The sequence below is a fragment of the Mustela nivalis genome, assembly GCF_964662115.1.
Source record: "Mustela nivalis genome assembly, chromosome: 7".
NCBI lineage: Eukaryota > Metazoa > Chordata > Mammalia > Carnivora > Mustelidae > Mustela > Mustela nivalis.
In genome coordinates this window covers 131,249,198-131,275,697 of record NC_139026.1, presented here as the reverse complement: position 1 = coordinate 131,275,697, position 26,500 = coordinate 131,249,198, and the positions used below count along the sequence as shown (strand labels likewise).

Genomic DNA, 26,500 nt, shown 5'->3' with positions numbered 1-26,500 from the left:
ATAAATACAAATACCAAATAACATTGTATACCCTTGATATATCACAATCTTGTTTGTCAATTATATTCAAAAAAGCTGAAAAAAAAATTCATTCTAGCACTACTTGCAAGGGGATGAAATCAACATAAATGTCCCTTAAGAAAGGAGTCGTGCAATAAATGAGAGTTTATTTACCAATGAAATTATATGCAGTTGTTAAAAAAAAAGAGAGAATAGCATATATGTATTGACTTGGAATAGTCTCAAAAAGATATTAAGTGAGAAAGTAGGGTGCAGACCACTGTGAATATCATTCTACTGTTTGCAGAGAGAAAGCTCTGGAAGACATACAAGCTATTGATAATTGTCACATCTGGGGCAGAACTGAATGACTCGAGAGCCAGGGTAGGAGCGAGACTTATTCTCAGTGGTATAACATTCAATATCTTTTGTGTAATATGGGATTACACTGACGATTTAAATATAAAAAAGACCATTTATAAATAGAGAATTAAAGCAAAAATAAGAAGGAGAGGTGGAAGAAGAAATTTGGATGCAGGCAGCCCTACCCAGAATACCCTACCGGGCTTATGAAACCATGGGTGTATCCAGTTGGCTCCTTTTTTGTTTTTTAAGACTTTATTTTCAAGTAATCCCTATACCCAGTGTGGGGTTTGAACTCACAACCTTGAGATCAAGAGTCACATGCTCTACCCACTGAGCCAGCCAGGTGCCCCCAGTTGGCTCCTTAAGCCAGAATTCAAGGTCCTCAGCTATGGGACAGTCTGAGGTGACAGGAAGAACAGCCAGCTCATTCCACTGCTGAGAGACCACCAAACCCAGTGTTCTCCTGCCCTGACAAGTGGAAAAAGAATTTAGTTCCTTAGAAACCCGTGCATTTTGGAAACAAATCTGTCCCCACCTCTCTTCTGACAGCAAGTGCTCACCATATCTGAAATGGTTAAGAAACTTGAATGCCCACCTCCCAAGTCAACGAAGATCTTTCTTGTTTTTCTCTCTGCATCTCAGGAGGACGGGAAGAGGCAACAAAACTCACTTGTGTTTTACTCATACTCCATCTCTGGAACTAGGAAATTAGTCTTTAATTAGACTATTAGTTTCAGAAGCAAAACTGTAACACCAAGAAGAATCTATTGAAAAATTACATTTGATTACTTAAGTTTCTGCCTCACTCCTCTATCCAGATTTTGGCTTATTGTGTATTTAATTAACTAAATATAAGACCCTCTTCCTCAGGAACATATAGTAAAGAATATAGTAATTATAGTACTTATACTAATGCTTTATTTTAGTAAGGTTTTTTTACTTAAAAATTATTGTTTCTTTCTACCATTTATGATATATAATTATTTTTCTGCAAATATATTTAGAATATCTCTGGAGAAATACACAATAAATTGTAGTATTACTAATTTCAGGGAGAGAACTGGGGAACTAGAGGCAAAAGGAAGACTTGTTTTTACAGTATATTTTTTGTACTTTTTGAATTTTCTATCGTGTGTATGTACTTCCATTCTTTCCCCAATCTGTTCTTTAAAAATCACCATTTACCTGACTAGATAGTAAGGCTAAATAAATTCTGATCATTGGTACAAAAACAAAACAAAACAATTGTTGTTACACGGATGTTTTCTACTTTGATTCATCTGAATTGCATGAATGGATTAAAAATAGCTCCACTATACCTATAAAAAGGGTAAGGTAATTAATGACTACAAAATTGTTGTCTTTTATAAAAGCTGTCAGTAACTCCCCAGTTCTTGGCCTCCATGATTAGATATGAAAGTATCAGGGGGAAGCAACAGATGGCATTGTTCAAGAGACATGTTCCTCTGACAAGTTCAGGAGGGAAGGAAGAAAAATACAGGAGAGCTCCAAAAAGTGGGTGGTACAAGCTGAATTTCAAGAAATGATTATGTTTTCACCAGAGGGACAATAGGTGGCTCTCATTTCAGATAGAGGAAATAATATTAACAGGATACATTTTGCAGACTGCAAGAAAGTTACCATGACATGAGTCCCCAGAGTCTGTGTGAAGGGACAGGAGGTGAAACTGGGAGGTAGAAAGAGACCTCGCACCCAAGACATTGACATAAAACATTTTGGGTTTTATCCTGAAGACTCTGGGAAACCACTTTATAGTCTAAACCAACTACTGAGATTCATAAAACTAAAATAGAGCGATTTGCATCTAGGAAATTCTACACACAGACAGATGTCTTTACAAACAGTATGGTGACCTGTCTTTATCAACATCCCACACAGGATGTCCCTTGCAACCTTCTTTGGGGAGGGATCATTAAAAGAAATCTAGGTTGACTAGCTGTCCTTCCTGATGGTACAAAAATTCAGACAGTGACCTGCCAAGTGATAGAAAACCCATCCTTCCTAAATTTTGCTGTGCCTCTTTTCCCAGATTAAAATCAGATTGAGCTGGCCTGGAAGTAAAGGCATACTTTGCAAAAATTAGAAATCAAAAGGTCATTACTCAAGTTTTCCAGGAAACATCCTCAGGCAGCATGGCATGAGCCCACTATGGGCTGGGATTTTGCTGACCAAGATCCTTCACGGCACCAGTTTTGGGGAATGTTAGTGACCACTCTCCACTCCCCCACCCTCCCCCCAGGATAAAGGACCACATCCCCAGCTTCATTCCGGGCTCACAAAATCTGCAGCACAGATGTCACTTGGGTGTAGATGGCTTTTCGTCTGCCCAGCTATGGCCTGGTTGTGAAAGAACGAAAAGAGGCTCTGGCTCCTTGGGTGTTGGGCAAGACAGTTTGGCTTCTCTCTCTTTGCAGGGATAGGCTGCAGCTGGCTTCCACTGACTCAGCTGGGAATTAGAATTCTTCTGAGACCACAGACAGCCTAGTCCTCCTGTTACAGTGACAGAGTCCATCTATCTTACAAAAAAATGCCACTTACTCTGCAGAAAGAACATTTGCCTCCTACTTGGGTATGTTTCCATTAAAACATGCTCTCCCATCCAAGTACTAACTAGAAGGTATTATGCTTAGCGAACTAAATCAATTGGAGAAAGACAACTATCATATAATCTCCCTGTTATGAGGAAGTTGAGATGAAATGTGGGGGGTTTAGGGGGTAGGAGAAGAATAAATTAAACAAGATGGGATCGGGAGGGAGACAAACCATAAGAGACTCTTAATCTCACAAAACAAACTGTGGTTGCAGGGTGGAGGTGGGGGAGAGGGTGGTTGGGTTATGGACATTGAGGAGGGTATGGGCTATGGTGAGTGCTGTGAAGTGTGTAAACCTGGCGATTCACAGACCTGTACCCCTGGGGCTAATAATACATTATATGTTAATTTAAAAAATTAAAACATTAAAAACAAACAAACAAACAACAATAACAACAAACAGTGCTCTCTGTTTTACAAGAAAGATCTCTTCGTGAATCAGACAGAGAAAGCTACCTTTCTCCATCTGTTTTACTTTGATTTCCAAATTCCTCTCATGCTGGAGGGGTGGAGGGAGAAGGGGAGGGTCACAGATTAGATCCTCCAGAAAGCAGCTGTGGGGGTGGAGTCAGGGGTATAAACATTGGATTGCGGAGCACAAGTTACAAAGGGAAAGGGGAGGAAACAAGACTGGGCAGGGGAAGCTGTAAGACCACAGTGCAGACCCGGCAGAATCCACCCCCAAAAGGCAGGACCCTGGATCAGAGAGTGCCCTTGGGCAGAACAGAGAAGTTCGGCTTTGGGCAGAAATGACTAAGCCTTTGATCCATTGCCTTGCTCATCACTGACTAGAAGCCACCCCGAGAATTGTGTGATGTTGGCTGAAAGCTGAGGAAGATCCTCTCAGCCAGCACCTGGATGAAAAACACCCTGCAGAGTCTCCCAGAAACACGATGAATGTCATGTGAGCGAGAAATCTTTGTTGTTTTCAGCTCCTGAAATGTGAGGATCTTGGGTATGTGGTTTCATAGTTTTCATCTATTTTGGAAAATTGTTGGCTTTTATTTCTTCAAATATTTTTCTGCTCCTCCTTCCCCCTCTGGCTTGTGACGGATACCAAGTATCTAGATCAGTGTCTACTAAGAGGTCCCTCTAGTCACTACTAGTAAATAACATCACAGTGCATATGAGTTCCGGAAATGCATTGTTCCTTCCTTTGTGCTGCTGCTTTGCCATGCACTTCCACTGTTGTGTGTATAAAACTGAGAATTAATTTCCTCGGACTACTGGAACCAAGTATCACAAACGGGGTGGCTTAAAACAAGAAAAATTTATTTGTTCACAGTTTTGGAAGCTAGAAGTCCAAAATCAAGAGGTAGGCAGAGCCAAACTCTTCAGAAGGCTCTAGAGAAGAATCTTTTTTTCAGCTTCCTAGCTCCTGGTGGTTGCTGGCAATCCTTCACATTCTTTGGCTTGTAGATACATCATTCCAATCTCTGCCTCCATCTTGGTGTGGATTTCTCCTCTGTTTTTCTCTGTGCTTTTGCCTTCATGTGGCCTTCTCTCTGTGTTTCTGTCCAAATTTCCTCCTTTTTTATTAGGATACTAGTTATTGGACTTTAATCTAGTATGGACTTATTTTATCTTGACTATCTCTGCAAAGACCCTATTCCCAAGGAAAATGGCATGATAAGTATCAGAGGTTAGGATTCTACATATCTTTTTGGGAGACGTAATTCAACGCCCAAAGAACTACGTTATCCTTATATGCTTATGTGTAAATTTTCCTTAGTAGACTGTTGGCTTCTTGAGAGCAGGAACTTTACCTTTAAACTCTTAGTGTCTAGTATAGCATCTGAATTATAGTTGGGTGAATTTATACAGATATATCTCAGTAAATTATTGTATAAAAGGCATATATAATGTATAGATGGCAATTTAACCAAATAAGAACAATGCTTGCATTGCTAAAGACCAATTTGGGAGAAAAAATGTAAGAGAAATAATAGAATATTAAATATATATTTTAATTTTTTACTGAGACTCCAAGTCTTTATATAGTATTCCACTTACTATATAACTTTTGGTTGTAGGTAAGCAGAAAAACCCAACTCACACTGTCTTACAATAAAATGAGAACATTGGCTCATGGCTCTAAAAAGTCCAGAGGTAGAGTCTTTTTCATGTGATTCATTGGCTCAATGATACTAGCCAAGAGAAAATGTAGATTTCTTTCTTCAACCATGACAGAATACTGGCACTGAACTAATCATAAACAACTAGAAAATTGGACAAAATGTCTGAAACAACAGTTTTTAGACACTGTCAAACAGTCAGGACTGCGATACTTGAAAGAAATGAAACAAATAAGGTGAAACTGATGATCACTATTGGATTCTGCCTAAAGGCATTTTCCGGACTGTAGCACAATAAGGGGGAGCTAGGCAGACCACCGTGTTGTCCCTGAACTGAAGAGAGTGGGATTGGAGTTTGGGGGCACTTAGGTGAATGGAATTTGCAGGGCAGAATGCTGGGGGAAATGGAAACTGTGCAGAACAAGAGTTCAAGAAATGTGCAAATCTTCATAAGACTGTTTGGTTTTTGGCAGGATACTACATGGCACATGTGCAATGCAGAACTCCATGAGGTCTTGCAAAAGAGCTGTAAGCTGAAAAATTCCCAGAGCTCACATGGGGCTGGGAGATGTTTGATTTTCCAACTAGTGAAAAAGGAGAAACCATACTGATAACATAGAGCATCCAGTGGAGACCCCAGAAGTTTAACAACTTAGTGCTAGAGTAGTCCAAAGCTGAGGCTACTATACGCCCACCTTAACAAAGTTTATAAAGACGCACCAAAAGAATCAAACTGATCCACAAATAACTTGCCTTCCAGTCATAACAAACTTCAGCACTCTTTGAAAGAAGTTTTCATAGGGATGCCTGCGTAGTTCAGTGGAGTAGGATGCCAACTTTTTGTTTTGGCTCAGGTCATGATCTCAAGGTCATGAGATGGAGTCCTGAGATGGCTCTGTGCTCATCAAGGAGTTTGCCTCTTTCCCATTCCCTCTCCTTCTGCCCTTCTCCCCACTCATGCTTGCACTCTCTCTCAAATGAAGAAATAAACCTTTAAAAATAAAAGAATAAAAGAAGACACCCAACAATGTAATATTCACAATGTCCAGCATCCAATAAAAATTACTAGATAGGCAAAAAAAGCAGAATACTATAACTAATATAAAGAGAAGAAATCTGTTAATAAAATTAGATCACTGGCACCTGGCTGGGTTAGATGGTAGAGCACATGACTCTTGATCTTGGGGTCGTGAGTTCAAACCCTACAGTGGGCATGGAGTCTACTTAAAATAAAACTAATAAAAAATAAAATAGACTCAGAATGATAGTGATAATAAAGTTAGCTGAAAGGACTATGAACTCATTATTAAAAATTTAGTAAGGAATTAAAGGAATACATGAACATAATGAGAGAAATTAAATCATTTAAAGTAACTTTTAGTGTTATAAAATACAAAACCTGAAATGAAAATTTACCAGATAGATTTAACAGCTGGCTGGACTCTGCAGAAGAAAAGAACAGTGAACTTGAAAACATAGCAAACAGAATCTAATATGAAACATGGAGAGAAAATGGCTAGGTAAATAATGAAAGAGTCTTAATTATCTGTGAGACATGATTACATATGTGTAATTGGAATCCTAAAAGAATAGGGAGCAGAAACATATTTGAAGAAATAATGGCAACCATTTTTCAAATTTGTTAAGTATAAATTCTCAGATCCAATATATTTTCCTTCTTTCTGAGTATGATGACTTCGTAATGTGCCAACTTGGCTAGGCTGAGCTACGTTTCCCAGAGTTCCCTTTCTTTTATGTTTCCAGTTAGACTTCTCTCACACGTTGTTACTGATCTCCTAATGTGTCCCATGGGCAGGAAGGAATTGCAGCTAGACTTGAAATTGTTTTACCTTCCTCTGGATCATCCTTCCACTTCTCTGGCACCCAAGCCAGGCTTGCATGTTTAGTTCCATGACACAAGGCCTGGCTTCTGAAAGATACCTTTGTCACCAATGTCAGAATTAACAAGAATGGGCACAGATTTCAGTCTCTCCTCAAGGGGTTCCAGTTGGTATTTGTGGGCTCCATCCTGCTCATGATCTTTCCATGCTGAATGCTAGCCCTGTGGATTTCAAGCTTCAGTATCAAATGCAGAGACAACAGTTTCACAATCTGCTTAACCAGCATAATTAATATAATATGATTAATTATTAATTATTAAATTAATATAATATAAAAATTGGTGTCACATATAATTAATATAGTAAATATTAATTTTATATAGTAAATGTTAATTTTATATAGTAAATGTTAATTATGTATGATTAATCATTATTAATTATAATCATATATATTATATATGATACTAATTATATGATATACAATTATATGATATACAATTATATATGTATAATGATATATAATTATATACTTATCCATATAGAATATAGGGATATTTATAATAAATATATTTATTTACATATAAATATGTTTATTCCTATATAATCCCTATAACTAATCCCTATATGTAATACCTCTATATTATATACACATTCCTATATATATTCCTATGTACAAAGAGATTTGTTCAGGAAATTGGCTTACTCACTTACTGGTATATTTCTATCCACTTATACAATATATATGTAGTACTTACACAGTATATATAAACATATACATATGTATATAGTTTATGGATAGTGTGAGATACACACACACACACCCCTACCCTCCCTGTTTCCCCACTTCCCTAACTGATACACGGCAATATATCTATTAATTTTTAAAAATTCTCTTCCAGCAATTACTCTTAAATTTCCAGCCATGACTTTTAAAATTTGAACTTCTCTGCTTTCCATATTTTACAAGCATCTCATAGTTTTTGTTCTGCAACTTCCCCTCACCACCACCACCAAACAATCAGGGATTTATCAGTTTTTTTTTTTTTTAATTTTTCTCTTATTTCTAGGATTTGGAAGGTATAGAATAAGGCTTTGGTCTGAGCCCAATCTGCTATCATGAACCAGAATCCTTTAGTAGGCTGGGGTTTCTTTTGTTTCTTACGTAATCTCTGCATCCAACATGGGGCTTGAACTCACGACTCAAAGATCAAGAGTCACGTGATCTGCTGACTGAAGCACCCGGGCCCAGTTAGTTGGGAGTTTCTTGTTTTTTTATTTTTTTAAATAAAGTATCTGGAATCATTTTTTGATAGGTTTAAAAAAATGTCATCATTATAGCTAAGCCTTCTTAGTTTGGACAGTATGAATTTGTGAAAGGTTTAAATATAGAAATTTTAAAGGAACAAAGTGTGAAGCCATAACTTTCTGCAGCTGAAAATCACTGAGAGGTAGGTTGATATATTGTTAGAAGTAAAGAACATGTTCTCAAAAAGACATATGATAGAATTTCTACCTATTTAGGGGGAAAGGGAACAAATAGTCTGCTTAAATGGCAAACAGCTTCTTTCTGAGAAGAAAATTAATTATCAACTTTACCTTAATTTTTTTATGTCACACTAACATAAGCTTGATTTCAGAAAAAAAAGAAAACTCTCAAAAAATTATTGTCTATCAAACTTTGAACTCTCAAATTTGTAAAATGTTAACTACATTAACAAAGCATTGTCACATAACAGAGTTCTTAAATGAATCTCAATTAGCATATCAATTCTTATGTAAATGATGCTTCTGGGAGCTAGAGAAATGAATTCTAGCAGGATTTAATTCTTAAATAAATTAAGTTGAATAATCTTTTTCCTCTGTTAATTGTCACTCAATTTTCAAATTATTTATTTATGTTCTTTTACACTCTGACTAGCAATCAAGGGGATAAGGTATATAAAGCATTTTGTAAACTACAAATCACCAGGAAAAGGTAAGGTAGCATATTGTAACCCTTAGTTTAAGTAAGCCCTAATCTACTATAGTGGTCACTGAAAATGTCATCTCTCACTTGTATATCTCGTAATATTAATATTACATCAGTAAGCCTTTCACATTGTTAGGAGGAAATTGTACATGAAGTTTAAGTAACCAAAGATGAAAGTAACCAAATTAAAGTGTGCTAATGGTATTTGAAGACTAAAACCTCCCTAAGCCCCAATTTGCTCTTTTCTGGTCTTTGGCCTTATTATATAGTTAGGAAAGGAACACAGACTCTCCTGGGCATCATCTTACCAGTTCCAAGATCTGTATGGTGATGAATTAACTTGACTCAAGAGAGGTTTGGCCTTTGTCCCTCCTCCTGGGAGTTAATCTTTGTACCCTTGGAATTTCCCGAAGAATTCTAATAAAAATGTGTTATATTCACAGTGGGCCCTCAGACTACACCTAATAGTTTCTGCTAATTAGATGATTCATTGTGGGCATCTGACTGGTTATGCAAAGAGATAAGTCAGTAGAGGGGCCCTGCCTACACCAATAGTTTTAAAGTGAGCACAGACCATACCATAAAGACTTTGAGCCACATTATGACCAATCTTACCTCCCAGGAGGGGAGAGGGCTGGAGACGGAGCTTAACCATAATATGGGCCATGTTCAATAGTCATGCTTAATGAAACCTCAGTAAAATCTCAACACCAAAGCTCAGGTGAGCCTGTTACCTGACCACACTCCATGTGTGTACAGCCACCAGGAGAGTAACACTTCCTTGAGGACATGCAAGCTTCAAGCTTGGAGTCTTCTCAGTCCCAGATTCTGCCCAATACATATCTTCTTTTGGCTGGTTCAGATTTTTATCTTTTGCTACAAAAAAAAAACTGTACTCATATACATAGTACTTTCTTGAGTTCTGTGAGTCATCCTTTCAAACCATCAGGCCTGAGGGAGTCTGTGAATTTGTGCCCAGTTAATCTGATGTGAGGGTAGCTCCTGGAACCGTCAAACTTCTGGGTGGTGTCAGAAGTCTTGAGCAGACTTGACAGTTTGGAGGATGGTGCCCTTCACCCAAAGCTGAAGTAGAGATATAAGATATGCAGGGGCTGGATTGAGTGGCTGATTGGAATTTAGAGTTCTGAGTGGGAGGTTGGCATGGAGGACTTGAGCCAGTTAGATACCTATATCCCAGTTTTTTATCTCCCTAGTGCCTCTGTAACACAATTTGCTTCCAGTTCTAGTGGGACCAATGAGTCACTTTTCTTTCATTCATCCATTCAACAAACGTCTCTTGGGTGTCTATTGTATACCCAGCATTGTACTAACATTGGACACTTCTTGTTCTCGTGACCCCCACAGACCAGTGAAGAAGAGAGATACAGAATAATTACACTGCAAATAGTGAGAACACGGAACAGCAGGCCCTGAGTTAGTCTTAGGAGTCAGGGAAATCTTCCTAGAAGTAGATGAGCATTCTAAGCAGAGTGATTAGCATATGCAAAGGCCAAGGCAGGATAAAGAAGATCCCACTGGAAACTGAAAGGGGCCACCCTGGCTAGGCAGCAGAAAGTTGAGATGAGGGAAGATTGTGCTCATGCAGAGTCTGGTGCATGATGTTAAAGATTTCAGAGTTAATTCTTAGAGACGTAGGAAACAAGACTTGGAAGGGTTTAAAGCAGTGACGATTATTTTTGCGCATTTAATAGTTACTTGACATGCATGGAGAGACCCTACACACAATCCAGGGATATGACTGGTATTAGATAACTGTTTCGAGGTGGTGATAGGGCAGCTAGGAGTGGTGGAGATAAGTGGATAGATTTAAGATGATGCAGAAGCCGGATTCAATAGGATTGGGTGCTTGACTGGAAGTTGTACTACTGATGTAGGAGGTCATGGATGACTCCCAAGTGTCAGACTTGGACAACCAGGGACATGTGGTATAATGCCATTCACGGAGGCATTATACTGGAAGAGGACATGTTTGTCAGGGAACAATCCTAAGATCAATTGAACGTGCTGAATTTTTTAAAAGATTTTATTTATTCAGTTGACAGAGAGTGAGAAAGAGAACAAGCAGGGGAAGCAGCAGGCAGAGAGAGGGGGACAAGCAGGCTCCCCATGGAGCAGGAAGCCTAATGTTCAATCCCAGAACCCTGAGATCATGACCTGAGCCGAAAGCAGAAGCTTACTTGCCTGAGCCACCCAGGCGCCCTGAACTTGCAGAACTTGATGTACCTAGACACCATGTGTTTGGAGATGTCTATTATAAAGTTCCATTTATGCGTCTGAAGCTCAGAGGGAAGGTCTGTGCTGTATATGTAGATCTAGAAGCTGTTGGTATAGAGAAGGCATCTGAATTTATGACAGTGATAAACTGAAGGTGCACAAAGAGAAGCTCTAGTACAATGTTAGCTCTATGCTCTGTTCAGACACATCAACCCTTGAGACCTTTATCAGGGAGTAAAGAGTAGGGTAGAGCAGAAGATAGGAGGAAGAGCCAGAGAAAGTAGATACAGAAAGTCACCATCTTTCCCTCCTTTTCCTCCTTCCTCCTCAAGGAGGAAGTTACAGAAAGTTGTAATGGAAATGGGTAGGCTTTAGGCATTGTCTGGAGATCAAACTCTTACTGCTGTAGGCAACTGCCTTCCCAGAGCTAGATTGCTGCTCCTTTTGTTAAAAAACATGCAGTAACTACATAGCTAGCACCGACTTTTCTGTGAGGCAATAAAAGTGTTAATGAACTAGATGGGGGGAAATCCTTTCACAATTTTTATTATATCAAATCATGTCTTATACTTTGAATATCTTAATTTTATAGTAGGTCTCATTAAAGCTGAAATTTTAAAAAAATAAGAACTTCAGATAGCTTTTTTTTTTTTTTTTTTTTTTTTACTATGTAGTTTTCTTTTTCAGGGAACAGGAAGATCTGTTTTCCATGTAAATATTCAGATTTTACTTTTTTTTATTCTTGAAGGCTCTTTTTTTATGATTTTATTTTTGATTTAAAAAAAAAAAGATTTTATTTTTAAGTAATCTGTATACCCAACATGGAGCTTGAACTCACAACCTCAAGATCAATCAAAAGTCTCACACTCCACTGACTGAGGAGGCCAAGCACCCCTTATTCTTGAATGTTCTAAGGCTATTATTCAGAGTTTCCCAGAGATTCTCAGTCAGAAGTCTTGTGGGGAATGAGACCTTTCACAGGTCATGTACTATTGCCAGCCCATTTCTCAGCCCAGAGACTCCACAATAATATGCCTTTTCAACCCATTCAGATACACCAGGGTTAAATAATATTCTATGACACAGAAAAAGTGAAATAACATGAAATTCTCAGCTGCATTCCCTCAACATCAATATTATAAAATGATTTCAGTCTCTTCAGAAGAGGGCCTGACAAAGTAGTCACTAAGCTATGGAAAGACTGGGTTTTAGCCAATATCATTTTCTGTCTTTAACCACTTAAATAGCTATATGGCCATTCAGCTCTCATTATGACCTTCATTTGTCAGGTGCTTGAAAATAGCCCAGACACTTTTTCCTCCAAAGAAAGGCACCCTCCTGGGAAGGATGAGCCAGAAAGAGAGAGAAGGGGAGAGAAAGAGCCATCAAGCTCACAGCAGGAGCTAGACGTCCTATTTCCTGGGAGAGCCATTTTGATTTGTGCGTTGATGAGACTGCTTTCTGCCTAGGAATGCTCTTTAAGGTACGCAGCTCTCCCATCCCAAGCATAATGTGTGATTTCGTCTCTAGCTTGGCCGTGTTTGCTTCCTTGCATTCCCATTTACCCCCACGCTGGCCCTTTCTGTGCGCCTCCCCCATCCCAACCAGGCTCCAGAAAGATTTTACAACTATAAAGCTCAGAGATAGCCTTCCAAACATTTTTTTTTTTTTTTTCAGAAAAATATACATAAAGTGCTTGGCTACTTGCTCTGCTTCTCAAGCTCCTAGTTACACAAAATATTTCTAGAGTATATGTTGGACGCCCAGTTCTTCTTATGCCAGGAGAAAACTTTGGCTGATGAAAAATGTTTATCATCTTTACAACATTTCATGGAAGTTGATATAACTGAGTACTATACTCCTCTCTCACATCCTACTCTTATATTTAATGACCATATGAGGAAAGAAAGCAGATTAAGAAGCCATTTGAATCTAAATCACTCTATATTTGAAACTAAGTGAGAGCCAGGACAAATACAAATACTCACAATAGTCGAGATGTTCTTTGTGGCCAAGCCTCCTTTCCTGGCGTGATTCCTTGAGAGTTTCTTCATATTTGTGAGGGTCCATAATCCAGGTTCATGGTCATTGATGAAAATGCCCTGAGCACAAAAGGGCTGGTTTTCACCACATCAACAATATCTTCTGGGTTATTTACACTGATCCATTTTAGGGAAAGATAAGAGAGTAAGGTCTTGATATTTGTGATATTAAAAGAAAATCCAAAGGATCATGAGGGAACTTCTGTGGTTCTGTTAATATTTCATCTCACGGATTCTAGTTAAACAGCTATGTTTTTTAATGACAAGTCACCCAATTATACTTACCATCTGTGCATTTTTCTGTATGTTTAATACTTCAAAAGAAGTTCATATTTTTAAAAAATCCATTAACATAATTCATCTTCCAAAGCCTGATGAGCAGATGACATCCAATCCATGGCAAATTTGACCTAGAGCTGTGTGGTCGAAATGATATCCACTAAACACATGTAGTTATTGAGAATTTGAAATGTGGCTAGGCCAAACTGAGATGTGTTGTAAGAATAATATACACACTAAACTTTAAAGACATGGTATGAAAAACAGGTAAAGTATGTTATTAATCATCTTATATCAATTATATGTTTAAACAGTATATTTTAGATATATAGGACTAAATAAAATATATTGTTAAAATTAATCTCACTTGTTTCTTTTTGCTTGTTATATGGCTACTAAGATATTAGATATTACATCTGTGGCTCACATTATGTTCTCTTGGACAGCATGGCCCTAGTGTCACCAACTCTGCCACTATGCTGAGTGTGAGGTCAGTTAGTGTAAATCCTGGCTTTACACACTGATACCTAATGCATATGCACCAGTTCCCAATGAAACAGCACAGAATATTTTTTTATCTTCCAGGGAAAAAGAACAATGATTTACCTTGATTTGTAAATTTGGGTTAAACATACACACATTATACTTAACTTATTTTAATTAACACTCAACCAAATTGTGAATTAATAACAGTGAATGGTGTAAAATATTTGAAAGTTAAAAACAATAAAAGTAGGGACACCTGGCTGGCTCAGAGTAAAACGTGTGACTCTTGATCACTCTTGATCTTGTGAGTTTGAGCCTCATGGTGGGTGTACAGATTATTAAAAAGAAAAAAAAAAAAGCAAAAGTAACACTTCTAAATGGACAGACCTGGTAAGTCAGAATTCAGACAATCATTAGTCCAGGCCACTCTAGATAGGGAAATAGTACATTCTTTCTCAGGAAAGTTTTCCCCTTTGTCTAATATTTCTACTTTCTGCTGGATACTTTTTCACAATTGATATTCAAGCTGTAGAAAACATTCCTCCATCAGCGGAATCTGGCACAATAAGAGGCTCTTTAGATAGCAGGGTTGGCATTTTTCAAATTCACTCTGGATTTGTTAAGTGGTTTGCAGCTGAGAAGCTAGACGAGCTGACTTTTCACTGTATGAATTCTAAAAATGCTCAGAGGCAAGCATCTTAAGAACTGCAATATTCTGTGGGCTATGTAATCAGTACATTATCAAAATATATGCATTTTTGATTATTACAGTAATCTAAAAATTGCTAATTATATAAGAGCTTGCTAACTAAAACATAATTATGGTTAACACATTATTTGATGTGTATTCCTGTTATTGGCAAACTCTGAAACCAGTTACATATTTTTCCTTGAAAATTTGAAATCCGTTCCAAAAGTGTTAGGCTCAGTCAAAGCTAGAAGCATTGCAGTAGGCTTAGGAAAATTACAATCTTCTACCATGACAGTTGCTGGGGAAACATCTACCAATGGAAGTTTGAGAAAATTGTATACCATAGGCAAGGGGGACGGAGGACTCATTGTGATTGCTTTCTTCTGTTTGCCAAGGTTCTAATTCCCACTCTTAAACTGATTATTCCCTTGCACAGAGCTCACAGCTAGAACATTCGATGTTTTTGTACATAACGCTAACCACTTTTATATTTGGTAGCTGTTGGAAAAATCAAAGCCTCAGCATCTATAGGACAAACATTCTTTAAAAGCAGCAAACTATCAAATAAATTTCATTCGGTCTTGCACTTGACTCAAAGATTGCTCTACTTGTGCTACTTACTGTAAGCCAGGTATTCAGAACAAAAAAGAATGTAGGAAATGAGAGGGAGGAAGAGGGAAAGCAAGACTGTTGAGGGGAAGGAGGAGGAAAGAGAATGGGATGGTGCATCTTCTGGAAGTCAAAAATCGCTGATTTGAGCTTATCTTATACTTGATGTAAATGGTATAAGTGTAAACCCATCCAAACCCCAGAAAGGCAAATAGGCTGACAAAATAGCTATAGTTAACTAAGTAATGCTAAGTAGTTAGTCTTTCGAGCCTATTAGGCTTGAAATTTAAAATATATTGTCCTTACAGCAAGCCAGAAGCCATTTCTTCCAGGCATGTGTTGGCTAGCTCCCCAGCCTACATTCCTTTTTACCACCGTTTCAACAAGACCCCATCTGCCCCAATATCAAGGTATCCTATTTGCCAGGCCAGAGTACTCTGTTAAGGAGTAGGAAGAATAGCCAATCGGTGTAGTGGGACATCAGAAGCGATGTTTGGGGGCTCTCTGGGAGAGAATTATCAGAGTTTCCTGTAAGGTGCTTGCTCTTCTCCCTACACAATCATGAAACCAACAGCCCCAGTTGTGCCTGGCACCGTCCGGAAACTGGAATGGTTAACCACTTTGAAAATGGAGCTGATTCCGTGACACACAGAGAGGAAACACAACTGGATCCCCGGTGGTATCGTTGCTTATTAAATCAACTTTATTTTTTTTAATTATTATTTATTTATTTATTTGACAGAGAGAAATCACAAGTAGATGGAGAGGCAGGCAGAGAGAGAGAGAGAAGCAGGCTCCCTGCTGAGCAGAGAGCCCGATGCGGGCCTCGATCCCAGGACCCTGAGATCATGACCCGAGCTGAAGGCAGCGGCTCAACCCACTGAGCCACCCAGGCGCCCTTAAATCAACTTTATTAAGATATCAATAGCATAAGATAAAATACACCCACTTCAAATATATATATAAAGTTGGTAGTTTCTGGGTGCCTGGGTGGCTCAATCCGTTAAGTGGCCCACTCTTGATTTTGGGTCAGGTGTTGATCTCAGGGTTGTAAGATGGAGCCCACCTCTGGCTCCACCCTGGGTGTGGAGCCTGCTTAAGCTGCTCTCTCTCCCTCTACCTCTCCTTGAGCGCCACCCCTCCCCCGCCCCCACTATTCACACTTTCTCTCTCTTAAAAGAAAAAAAATTGCTAGTCTTTTTAACTTTTTATTTTGAAATCATTTTGGACTTACAGAAAAGTTGCAGAGGGAATATGCAGAGCTCCAAAACACCTCCCCAGCTCCCCAGTGTTATCGCTGCTCAAGGATTTAGAACATCCATCTTGAACTTGTCTCTGTCCACGTTCATGTAATAGTATACCACTTCACACAGATAGCATGGTTTGCTCACCCTCTCCTGTCCCAGCGCTGCTATCATCACACACTTTGCTTCTACATGTGGTAAAAGCCACAAATACATTCTCATTCATTTTTTTTTAAAGATTTTATTTATTTATTTGACAGAGAGAGAGATCACAAGTAGGTGGAGAGTCAGGCAGAGAGAGAGAGAGAAGCAGGCTCCCGCTGAGCAAAGAGCCCGATGCGGGGCTCGATCCCAGGACACCGAGATCATGACCCGAGCCGAAGGCAGTGGCTTAATCCACTGAGCCACCCAGGCGCCCCCATTCTCATTCATTTTGATTGGCATACTCAATTATTTGAAAAATAATAAAAAGTGAGGAAAAAAGTCATTAATATTTACTAACATATTTACTATGTCTGCTATTTTTCATTCCTTTATAGATCTGAGTTTTTATCAGGGATCTTGTTTCATCGGCCCAAAGAACAAATTTTCTTAAACATCGTTTTGTTAAATATGTAAATTTTGTAAAATTTGTAAACAAATCTTGTTTTAGCATTTTTTTTTACTTGCCCAAAAATGTCTGTGTTTTTGTCTGTCTTTTTGAAGGATATTTCTTCTAGATATAGAATTCTAGGTTGACTTTTTTCCCCTTTCATCATTTTCAGAACAGAAATATTCTGTCTTCCAGCTTGCATTGTCTCTGATGAGAAGTCGCTGAATATACTTATTTTCCTCCCATGTGTAATTCTTCCCATCCCTTCTCCTCGTACTGTTTTTAATATTCTATGTTTATCATGGTTTCTCAATAGTGTGGTTATGGATTTTGCTCAGCCGATTTGGAAAACTGGGGGCTATTACTTCTTCAAACATCTTTTTCTTTCAATGACTTGTTTTCTCCTTTCTCCTCGCCTTCTGTACTCCAATTACATGGATCTGGACTGCTTGATATTTATTGTCTTCCTGGGTGCTACGTCTCTTCATTTTTTTCACATTTTTCTTCTTTCTTTATATACATACAGATAGATAGATCTATATATATACTTGAGAGAGACTGTGTATGAGAGAGCACGAGAAGAGAGGAGGGGCTGAGGGAGAGGGAGAAGCAGGCTCTCCACCGAGCTAGGAGCCTGATGTGGGGCTCGGTCCCAGGACCCCGGGATCATCACCTGAGCCAAAGGCAGATGCTTACTAACTGAACCACCCAGGCCCCCCACTTTTCTTCTTTTTGCTTCAGTCTGGCCACCCAACATTCTTCTGCAATGTTTTTAAGTTCACTGCTATGTTCTGTATGTCTAATCTGTTGCCAATCCCATCCAATGAAATGTTTACTTCAGACATTGTGTTTTTCAACTTCAGAAATTTCCATTTTGTTCTTTTTAAATTTCTTTTAGCCTCCTCATTATGCTCTTGCTTTCCCTTAGATACTTGAACATACAATAGTTGTCTTAGGGGATTTTTCTGTTGATTCCATCATTGCTGTCGTTTTGATCTTTTACTTTTATTCCTGCTTTTCTATATTGACACTAATTTTTTTTTTTATTGGATGCTGAACATTGTGAATATTATACTGTTGAGTATCTGAATTTTTCCCTTCCTGTAAAAGACGTTACACTTTGTTGAAATTTGTTTTGGCTGGCAGTTAAGTCACTTGCAAGACAATCTGACCCTTTTGAAGTCTGTTTATAAGATATTTTTTAAAATTTTATTTATTTATTTGACAAAGAGTGAGAGAGAACACAAGCAGGCAGAGCAGCAGGCAGAGGGAGAGGGAGAAGCAGGCACCCTGGCAAGCAAGGAGCCCGACATGGGGTTTGATCCCAGGACCCTGGGATCATGACCCGAGCCGAAGGCAGTTGCCTAACCAACTGAGCCACCCAGGCACCCCTATAAGTTTTTTTTTTAGAATATGTCTAGGGTAGTTTTTAAACAAAATCTAATTTAATCCCACTACTAAAATGAGACATTTCTATCAATTGCCTAAGTGTTCAACTAGATCTCTGAGTTCTGACTGGTCAGAACCTGATTATCTTCTAGCCTTGCAGGATTCTGGGGAGGGCTCAGGTTATATTGTTGGTCTTTGCCAGGTTGTAGTATTTCACTAGACATGTGTATAGCTCAGTATGCAACCGCAGACTTAAGACCATCCTATGCAGGCTTACCCATTTCTGGAACTCTGTCTCTGCTGGTTTTCTGCTTGGTGTTAACACCCACACCCACACACAGCATGGTTTAAGAGCCTGCTAGCTCCAAAACAAGCCATCTTGGCTATGTTGGGGAATCTGCCACTGAATTCAGAACCATACTACCCCTACGGCCATTCCGCCAAATAGATGCCTCATTCTTGCCTCTCGCCTCGATTATGTCACCTCCAATTAAGTCTCATGTTGTTGGAATCTAAATCATTTCAGGGACTCCAGATGGAAGAGAGTCTGGTTTTTAGATTTCCATTCTCTGAGCTCAGAGAGGCACATTGGAAGGAGATTGGTATGGATCTTTTTAGCAAGGCAATTCATATTGACCACACAAAAAAAAATATTTCAAACCATGAAAAAAACCAGAGTGAAATTCATTTAATATCCATGAGCAAATCAACCCACTTACCAAATACTAAAGTTTGCCATACCTGTTTCATCTTATTTTTAAAGACATAAAATTTAATAGATATGTTTTAAATCTTATTTTGACCCTTGTAGTCTTCATTCCTTTCCCCAGTAGTAATCACTATTTTGAATATTCATTTATTTTATTGATATGTACCAAAAAAGATATATCAAGAATATTCAACACACAAGTGTGATTAATATTTCCAATGCCCAATTTCCATAATTTCTTATTGAAAGATACTTTTAGGGGCACCTGGGTGGCTCAGTCACTTGAACATCCAACTCTTGATTTCAGCTCAGGTCATGATCTTGGGTTGGAGATCAAGCCCTGCATCAGCAGGGAGTCTGCTCCAGATTCTCTCTCTCTCTCTGTTTCCCTCTGCCCCCAACCCCTGCACTCACTCACTCTCTCTCTCTCAAATAAATAAATATTTTAAAAATATTTTTACATGTATGTAGCTCCTGTGATGGACACCTTCTTGTGGTCTCCTAGGTAGGTAGCCCTCGCTCTCCCCTGAGAAAAGGAAATCTGGGGGAAAGATCATTTTCTCTCTCCAGCTATGTCATTTCTCTCAGGTACATGTGCTTCACTGCCCTTAAATCACAAGGTGTTCTCTGTCTCTGTCCATCACTGACTGAAGCGAATGGGGTGGGGCCTCCAGCTGTCCCAGTTATCACCTCCCCAGGTCTGCTCAGAGAATGAAGTGACTACAACCTGGAATCCATGAAGGATGCAGCAGTTCTACATTGAAGGGGTTTGAATGTCTACAGAGTTGGGATTTACTGGGACAGCTGACTGGAAGGGTGCCTACACTCTGGGTCCATAAGTTCTCGTTCAGAATACCTAAAACAAACAACTCTTACCAACCAAAAGAAATTTTTTTTTCCTGAACCTGCCCAACCCACAAAACATTTCTATTTTCCCACTGATATCATTTTGGCTTTGTTTTTTGAAAATGATGTTTTTATGCACAGACAGCATCAATAGTTTCTCTGACTAGAGTTGCTTCACAATGGAGAAACTCAAATCCACATTACTTCTCCAATTCTGAGAGAAAGAGTAAGATAAACCGATGAAATGGGAAGGGAGAATCTCAGTGCACATTACATTTCACGAACACATCAACAACCTAGACAAGAGGATGAACTACCTCATCCTCAAGATATATCAAAATATATAAAGATATTTTTTCAGTATATGAATCACAGGACTCCCTCCCCCTTTTTTTATTCCAATAATTCTATAAAACATGTTGTGCCAAATGACATCTCCCAACAGTAGATGATAGTGTATTTCTGTCAATAGAGAACAGTTATAATATGGCCATGCTCTACAAAACTGGAGATATGATTCTAATTACCCCATTTTTCTTTTACTTTCTTTTGTTTGGTGACATACTTATCTCTCCAGATCTAGTTTCTCTGTGGAAGAAACTAAAATTATGCTCTAGAGCGGGTTTCTCTGTGCTTCTTTCTACCTTATCTTTGTAAGGGACAATGGTTTGTCTATAAAAATTTGTTGTCCCATTATTAAATTTTAGAAACCAAGACCTACTATCTAATATACATCACTTCCTTTCAGAGCTACTTTATTCTTGAGGGCAAAAAAGAAAAAAAAAAAAAGAGAGAGAGAAAGAGATAGCTGACCTAGGTCCCTGGCTAGCTTACAAAACCTTAAATGATTTTTCTTTTCTTAATTTAAAAGATGGCAAAATGATTTTTCTTTTTTTAATTTAAAGGAAGGTGATTTATCTGAAAATTGTCAGCCAATAAATGAGCACAGGCCATGTACCATTAACTTCCTGAGAGTCAGGGTAATGCACTGCATAAGCACACAGACTGCAGAGCAAGAAAACACTAAGGACTGAATCCCGGCTTTTTTTTTTTTTTAAGATTTTATTTATTTATTCGACAGAGATCTCAAGTAGGCAGAGAGAGAGGAGGAAGCAGGCTCCCTGCCAAGCAGAGAGCCCAATGCGGGGCTTGATACCAGGACCCTGGTATCATGACCTGAGCCGAAGGCAGAGGCTTTAACCCACTGAGCCACCCAGGAGCCCCTGAATCCTGGCTTTTAAACTAAATAGATAAGTAATTTGGACATAACATTTTACCTCTAGGATTTTATTTTCTTATCTGTAAAAGGAGCTAATAATGTCTTATCATAGCTTTGTGAGGATCACCTGAGATAAGTTTTGGATACACCTGGTACATGGTATTCATTCATTCATTCTATGCAACATTTCACTACCTACTTTTCTGAAAACATAAACTAGTTTGAAGGAAAATCCTACACTAATGCTCACAATGAGTAATTTTAAGCTTTTGGGGGAAATAATTGATAAAAAATTTGCAATAGAAATATCTGACAGAGGGGTGCCTGGGTCGCTCGGTGGGTTAAGCCTCTGCCTTCAGATCAGGTCAAGATCTCAGGGTCCGGGGATCCAGCCCTGCACTGGGCTCTCTGCTCAGCAGGGAGCCTGCTTCCCAACCTCCCCCCGCCCCCGCCTCTCTGCCTACTTGTGATCTCTCTCTGTCAAATAAATAAATAAAATATTTTAAAAAAAGATTAAAAAAAGAAAGAAAAAGAAGTATCTGACAGAGAAATTTAAACTACTTTTACTACTACTGTTGAAATAGATATATATTATAGTTGACCAGATAGACGCACAAACACATGACTTGTCAAGTTGTTTTGGAATGATTCAACAATAGGAAAGGTTGTAAATATATTGTTTGTTATCAGATGCCACTAAGGAAGTGGTGGTTAAGCTTTCAAACAAGAAAACTGAATCTCCTGTTTCCTTCTTTTTTGTTCCATTTCCTTTGCCTCCATCGTCTTTCTTTGCTCTTCTTTATCAACATCTGTGCATGTTATGATTTATTTATAAATGATGGATTTATTCTTGTGATTGGGGCCTCAGCAAAGTGAAGCCAGGGTGAGGGAGAAGGGTATGAAATCTGGATGAGCTTGGCACTAGGTACTAACCCTTTAGGCAGTCTTTTGTCCAAAAGGATGCAGCAAAATCCATCTTGATTCAATTGGTGTGATTTCCAAAAAGATCCAAGAACAAGAACTTCAAAGCTATAGAAGCAGGAGTCCAAGAAAGAGAGTCATTCTTGAGAGGGGAGGCTAGGAAATGTCCTTAATCACCATTTTCCAAGATATGGCCAGCAGATTATAATTTTCCATAGTTATTTATAGATTTTATACAAGGAGGAAGGATTCTGTATTCACATCAGCTTGGGAAACACTGCGCTAGATAGTGTTTCCTTCATGCAAGACTGTCCTGAGTCTTTAGGATTCTACTGTATAATATGAATCTCCAAGGGGGAATTTTCAACTATAGCATTTCTACATCTTTTGTTTGTTTGGAACCAATTTCTCTATAAATCATCTTGTAGACAATTCTTCCATCAGGAACCTTTGAGGAAAAGGCAGAGGGGACTGGCTAGAAATGGGCAGGGCCCCATGTTTTCTGCCAAGCAGTTTGGGAATCAAGTCAGAGCTTGCTCCAAATGCCAAGGGACCAAGGCGTGCAATCTTCCACGGAATGTGTGTATGGCGGAGTGGAGGAGCCCAGGCTTGGGGAGATGTGGTGACCAAACCACAATCTGGTGGTTTGGGCAAGTCCTTTAATCCTCTGCAATTTTGTGTTTCTTCACCAATGAAATGCAAATTTATGCTCCCACCCCCGCCCCCATCAAGTAGTGATGAGGAATTAAATAGGATATTCTATGTAAAGCATTCTGCATAATGCCTAGCAGAGTGACTTTTCAATTAATGAGAGTAGCTATATTCAGTAGTTGGGAAAATTTTATATTTGTTTGATAGTGTTGAGTTTCTGTAGGCTGGTTCAATTCTTCATGGCATAGGGATATTTTGCAATGCCCTGGATGCCTTGGCTTCCAAACTCTCTCTGATACCTCAGTTTCCAAACTTCTCTCTAGACCTGCAGTTTCTGCAATTGCAGAAATTATTCCAGATCCCACTAGACAAATGGACTCAGGTTATGGCTTTCCATGTCCCTGCCCCTGGCTCTGGTTGGAAAAGCTCAGGACCAGGTCTGAGTGAGTTTGTATGTTGAAAGAGTCAGTACCTCCTACTAAGACTGTAGCTCATATCTGTATCTCTCCTTCTTTATTCTACATTCCACCTGACATACCAAGAAACAGCAACACAGTGGCTGATCGTCCATTAATGTAACAAACCATATCAGAATAGATAATTGAGTAGATGATTGTTTTTTACATGTGGCCTATTTTTCTTACCAAAACGTTTGCATTAACTAAAACCATTTATACATTCCATAAAGAAAATGCCAAGCCATGAACACAAACAGTCCCAGGATAGACTTTCAGGTACAATATATTCTTTGGGCCACAGTGCAGGGGACGGCCTGACAGATAAAGGGGTACTTGATCACAGGAATTAACAACACCTATTTACTATAGGTCAATTTTTTGCAAACAGTAGCCTTCTTAGCCTGGTCTAGATAATCCTGCATGGCAATGACGGTATGACAAAGTATCTGATTTATATGTTTAATTCAATCTAATTTTTTTCAGACTGTCTTGTTCATTTTTGAATGCGTGCTTTATCCAGAAATACTAGCTTGCATATGGTTTTTTTTTCTTCTCATAATCAGAGCATTTGGAGCCGGCTAAGAGGATCTCAGCATATGGCCCTTACTGATTTGCTACTGCTGCTGAACACTTCCAAGTATCTTGTCCAAACTTGAGAGGGGCAGGAAAACACCTGACTTCCTCTTACAGTTGCTTAGGACAACTGATCTGAGGGCTTTTTAGAGAAAAATCCACAAAGGTTTCTCCTTTTCTCCAAATAATCTTGATTTCTAGGTGCCAAATGTATCTTTTCCCATTCTTTCACTGTTTAAATCAGTTAAAGATTCTATTTAGAAAGAAGCAAGAGTTTGATCAAAATTCAGTGACTTTGCCAGGAAGAAAAAAAACAAAAAAACAACCAAAAAAACCCACCTTGGGATTGAACTCTCTTAAGTCATATGCGCCCTTTCCTTGTTCGCTCACTCCACAAATATTTATTGAGCACTGACTGTTGGAAGACATTATGTAAGATTCTGTGAGTGAAACAGAGATGAATTAAGTCACCAGCCCTTTCCTCAGCAGGCCTATAGTTTCTTAGGGGAGGCAAGATTTAAGCACAAGTGTTTGCAACAACACTTAGAAAGAGTCAGAAGGAGGAGAAGAAAAGGAGATGAAGTGCCATCCACCGTAACTCAGCCAAGGAAGAGATTAGCTCTTCCTGAGGAAGGATTTGTGCATGCTGAGGTGTATCCTTTCCAGAGCTCTCTCTTGACATTCACTCTTCTTTCAATCGATGCCTGATGATGCCCTTAAAGTGTGCGAAACACCAGGGAGTTAGTTCTCTTAACACTGATAAAGGCCTGCAGGAAGATGATGGAGGCACGTGGAGAATGCCCCCTGCACAGAAGAGAAGCCCCAGGAGTCGTAGATAGCCACTCCGGCTGCAAATGTTTGCAAACAGATGCCCTCCGACACAGCCCTGGCATGAAGGGAACTCGGAGAACATGAGTCACTTCCTCACTGGAGGACTGGGAAGGCCAGCATCGGTCTGCTGGCGAACAGCAAAATTTAAAATAACCTGACTAAATGAGAGAAGTGGTCAGAATGCCTTTTTTAAGTTCCCTGGAGATAAATACAGGGTAGTGCCTTCAAGAGAGGGAAATGAAGTGTACAAATAGAAAGTGAGACGTGACTGGCTCCAGGCGAGGGCAACTAAACAAGAGCCAGCCATGAAAATAGATAAGCAATCAGTCATCACACCAGCTCTTAAACCACCGCACAGTGTGGGGATGAGCAAACAAGCGCCTGGAGGAACAGTGAGATCATCCTCCCTTTTTACTTGGTAGTGGCTCAACGTTCCCCAGGGCACTGCGTCCATTCCTGAGGTCCAAAGTGAGAGGGACACCAAGAACTCGGGGAACGTTCTATCGCTAAATTCAAGAGGGATTAGAAAATAAGACGTATGCAAACAAGTGAGAGACAGCGATCATTGGGTCTAAAGAAGAGAAAGCCAAGAGATGATTAGATTGGCGTCTTTAACTGGCAAGCTTGTATACGTATTTTCTTATTCAGCTGTTCTCTGTTTTCACTAGGGAGCAAACACACTTTTTAAGCTCCAGCACAAATATTTGGGGTTAAATATTAAGAGAATTGTCTCAAATGGGGTTCCGACCCTAGTTTCAACAAATTTCTTGTCTGGTTGAAAGCCTCCTTTCCTAGGGGAAGGGCGTTCAGAGAGCTGCTTGGGGGTACCTGCTTTTCTTGGTTTAAATTAGCTTAACCCTGGCAGAGATTAGTCACTAATAGGTTCCGTTTCTTACGATTTTTTAAGGCTTTTGTTCTCTTTCTGGCCTGCAGTTGTAGTACTCTGTTTCCTCTGTGTTCTAATAATAATGCTCTAGTGGGAGCCCTGATCTAGTGCCCTGCCCCTCGCTGGCCGTCAGAGAAACTCTCCAGGCTCCTCAGCTCTCACTGACCTTCCTTCACTCACCTTGCCTCACCCGAGACTTCGCCTCCCCTCCAGGTCACTTCCTCTGATTGCCCTCAGGTTTCTTCCCTCCGGTCCCCACTACTTTAGTATCCAGAGGAGGTAGGGATGCCACCCTCCCTGCTCATTTCTACTCCCACCTCCCCCATTGTTTCATCTTGAAGAAAAAAAAAAAAAAAGAAGAAGAAAGAAAGAAAAGAAAAAGAAAAAGAAAAAAGAAAAACAACCAATTCTACTCTTAGCCTCTGGCCTACAAGCTCTGCTACCCCCAGGAGCTTCAATGCACACGTGACAATCATTTGACAAAACGGCCCCTCATTCCTCACATGCTCATCTCCATTGGTTTGCTTTCCTCTAAGTCACCTCCTTTGGTGCACATACATCGGGTCTAGCCATCACGCGCGGCTCCTCACGCTCAGAACCGTGGACGCCACCACGCTCTCTGCACGCCGCTCCTCGCTCCGGGCTCATTCAGCTCCTCCCACTGAGACCACTCCCTTCAGCCACTTCCGGACTTCGGACTTCCGGACTTCGGACTTCCGGACTTCGGACTTCCGGTGCGGGCTTCCGGGCTTCCGGGCTTCCGAGCTTCCGGACTTCCGGTGCGGTGCTCCAGTCTCCGACACAGGGCGTTGACCTTCTCCTGTCTTCACTTCCCTCCTCGTCCCGCAGAGCCCGTGCTTCAGCACTTTTCTGGCCCTGTTGCCAATACTCTAAGTTCACTTGCCCCTTCAGCTTTTTTGTTTCCCTTGTCTGGCAGAATCTTTCCCCTGCTGACCCCGACGGTCTCCGTCCAGCC

General features: G+C 39.6%; 1 long non-coding RNA gene across 1 annotated transcript; it reads right to left on the bottom strand.

The window, feature by feature from the left end:
• Positions 1-4,229: 4,229 nt before the first annotated feature.
• On the bottom strand, positions 4,230-26,171 carry LOC309870069. The gene is made up of 5 exons (XR_014314467.1): positions 26,028-26,171; positions 13,426-13,556; positions 13,087-13,243; positions 9,598-9,739; positions 4,230-7,115 (listed from the first exon to the last, which is right to left on the bottom strand). It is a non-coding gene; the product is annotated as an uncharacterized lncRNA (long non-coding RNA).
• Between the last annotated feature and the right edge of the window lie 329 nt (positions 26,172-26,500).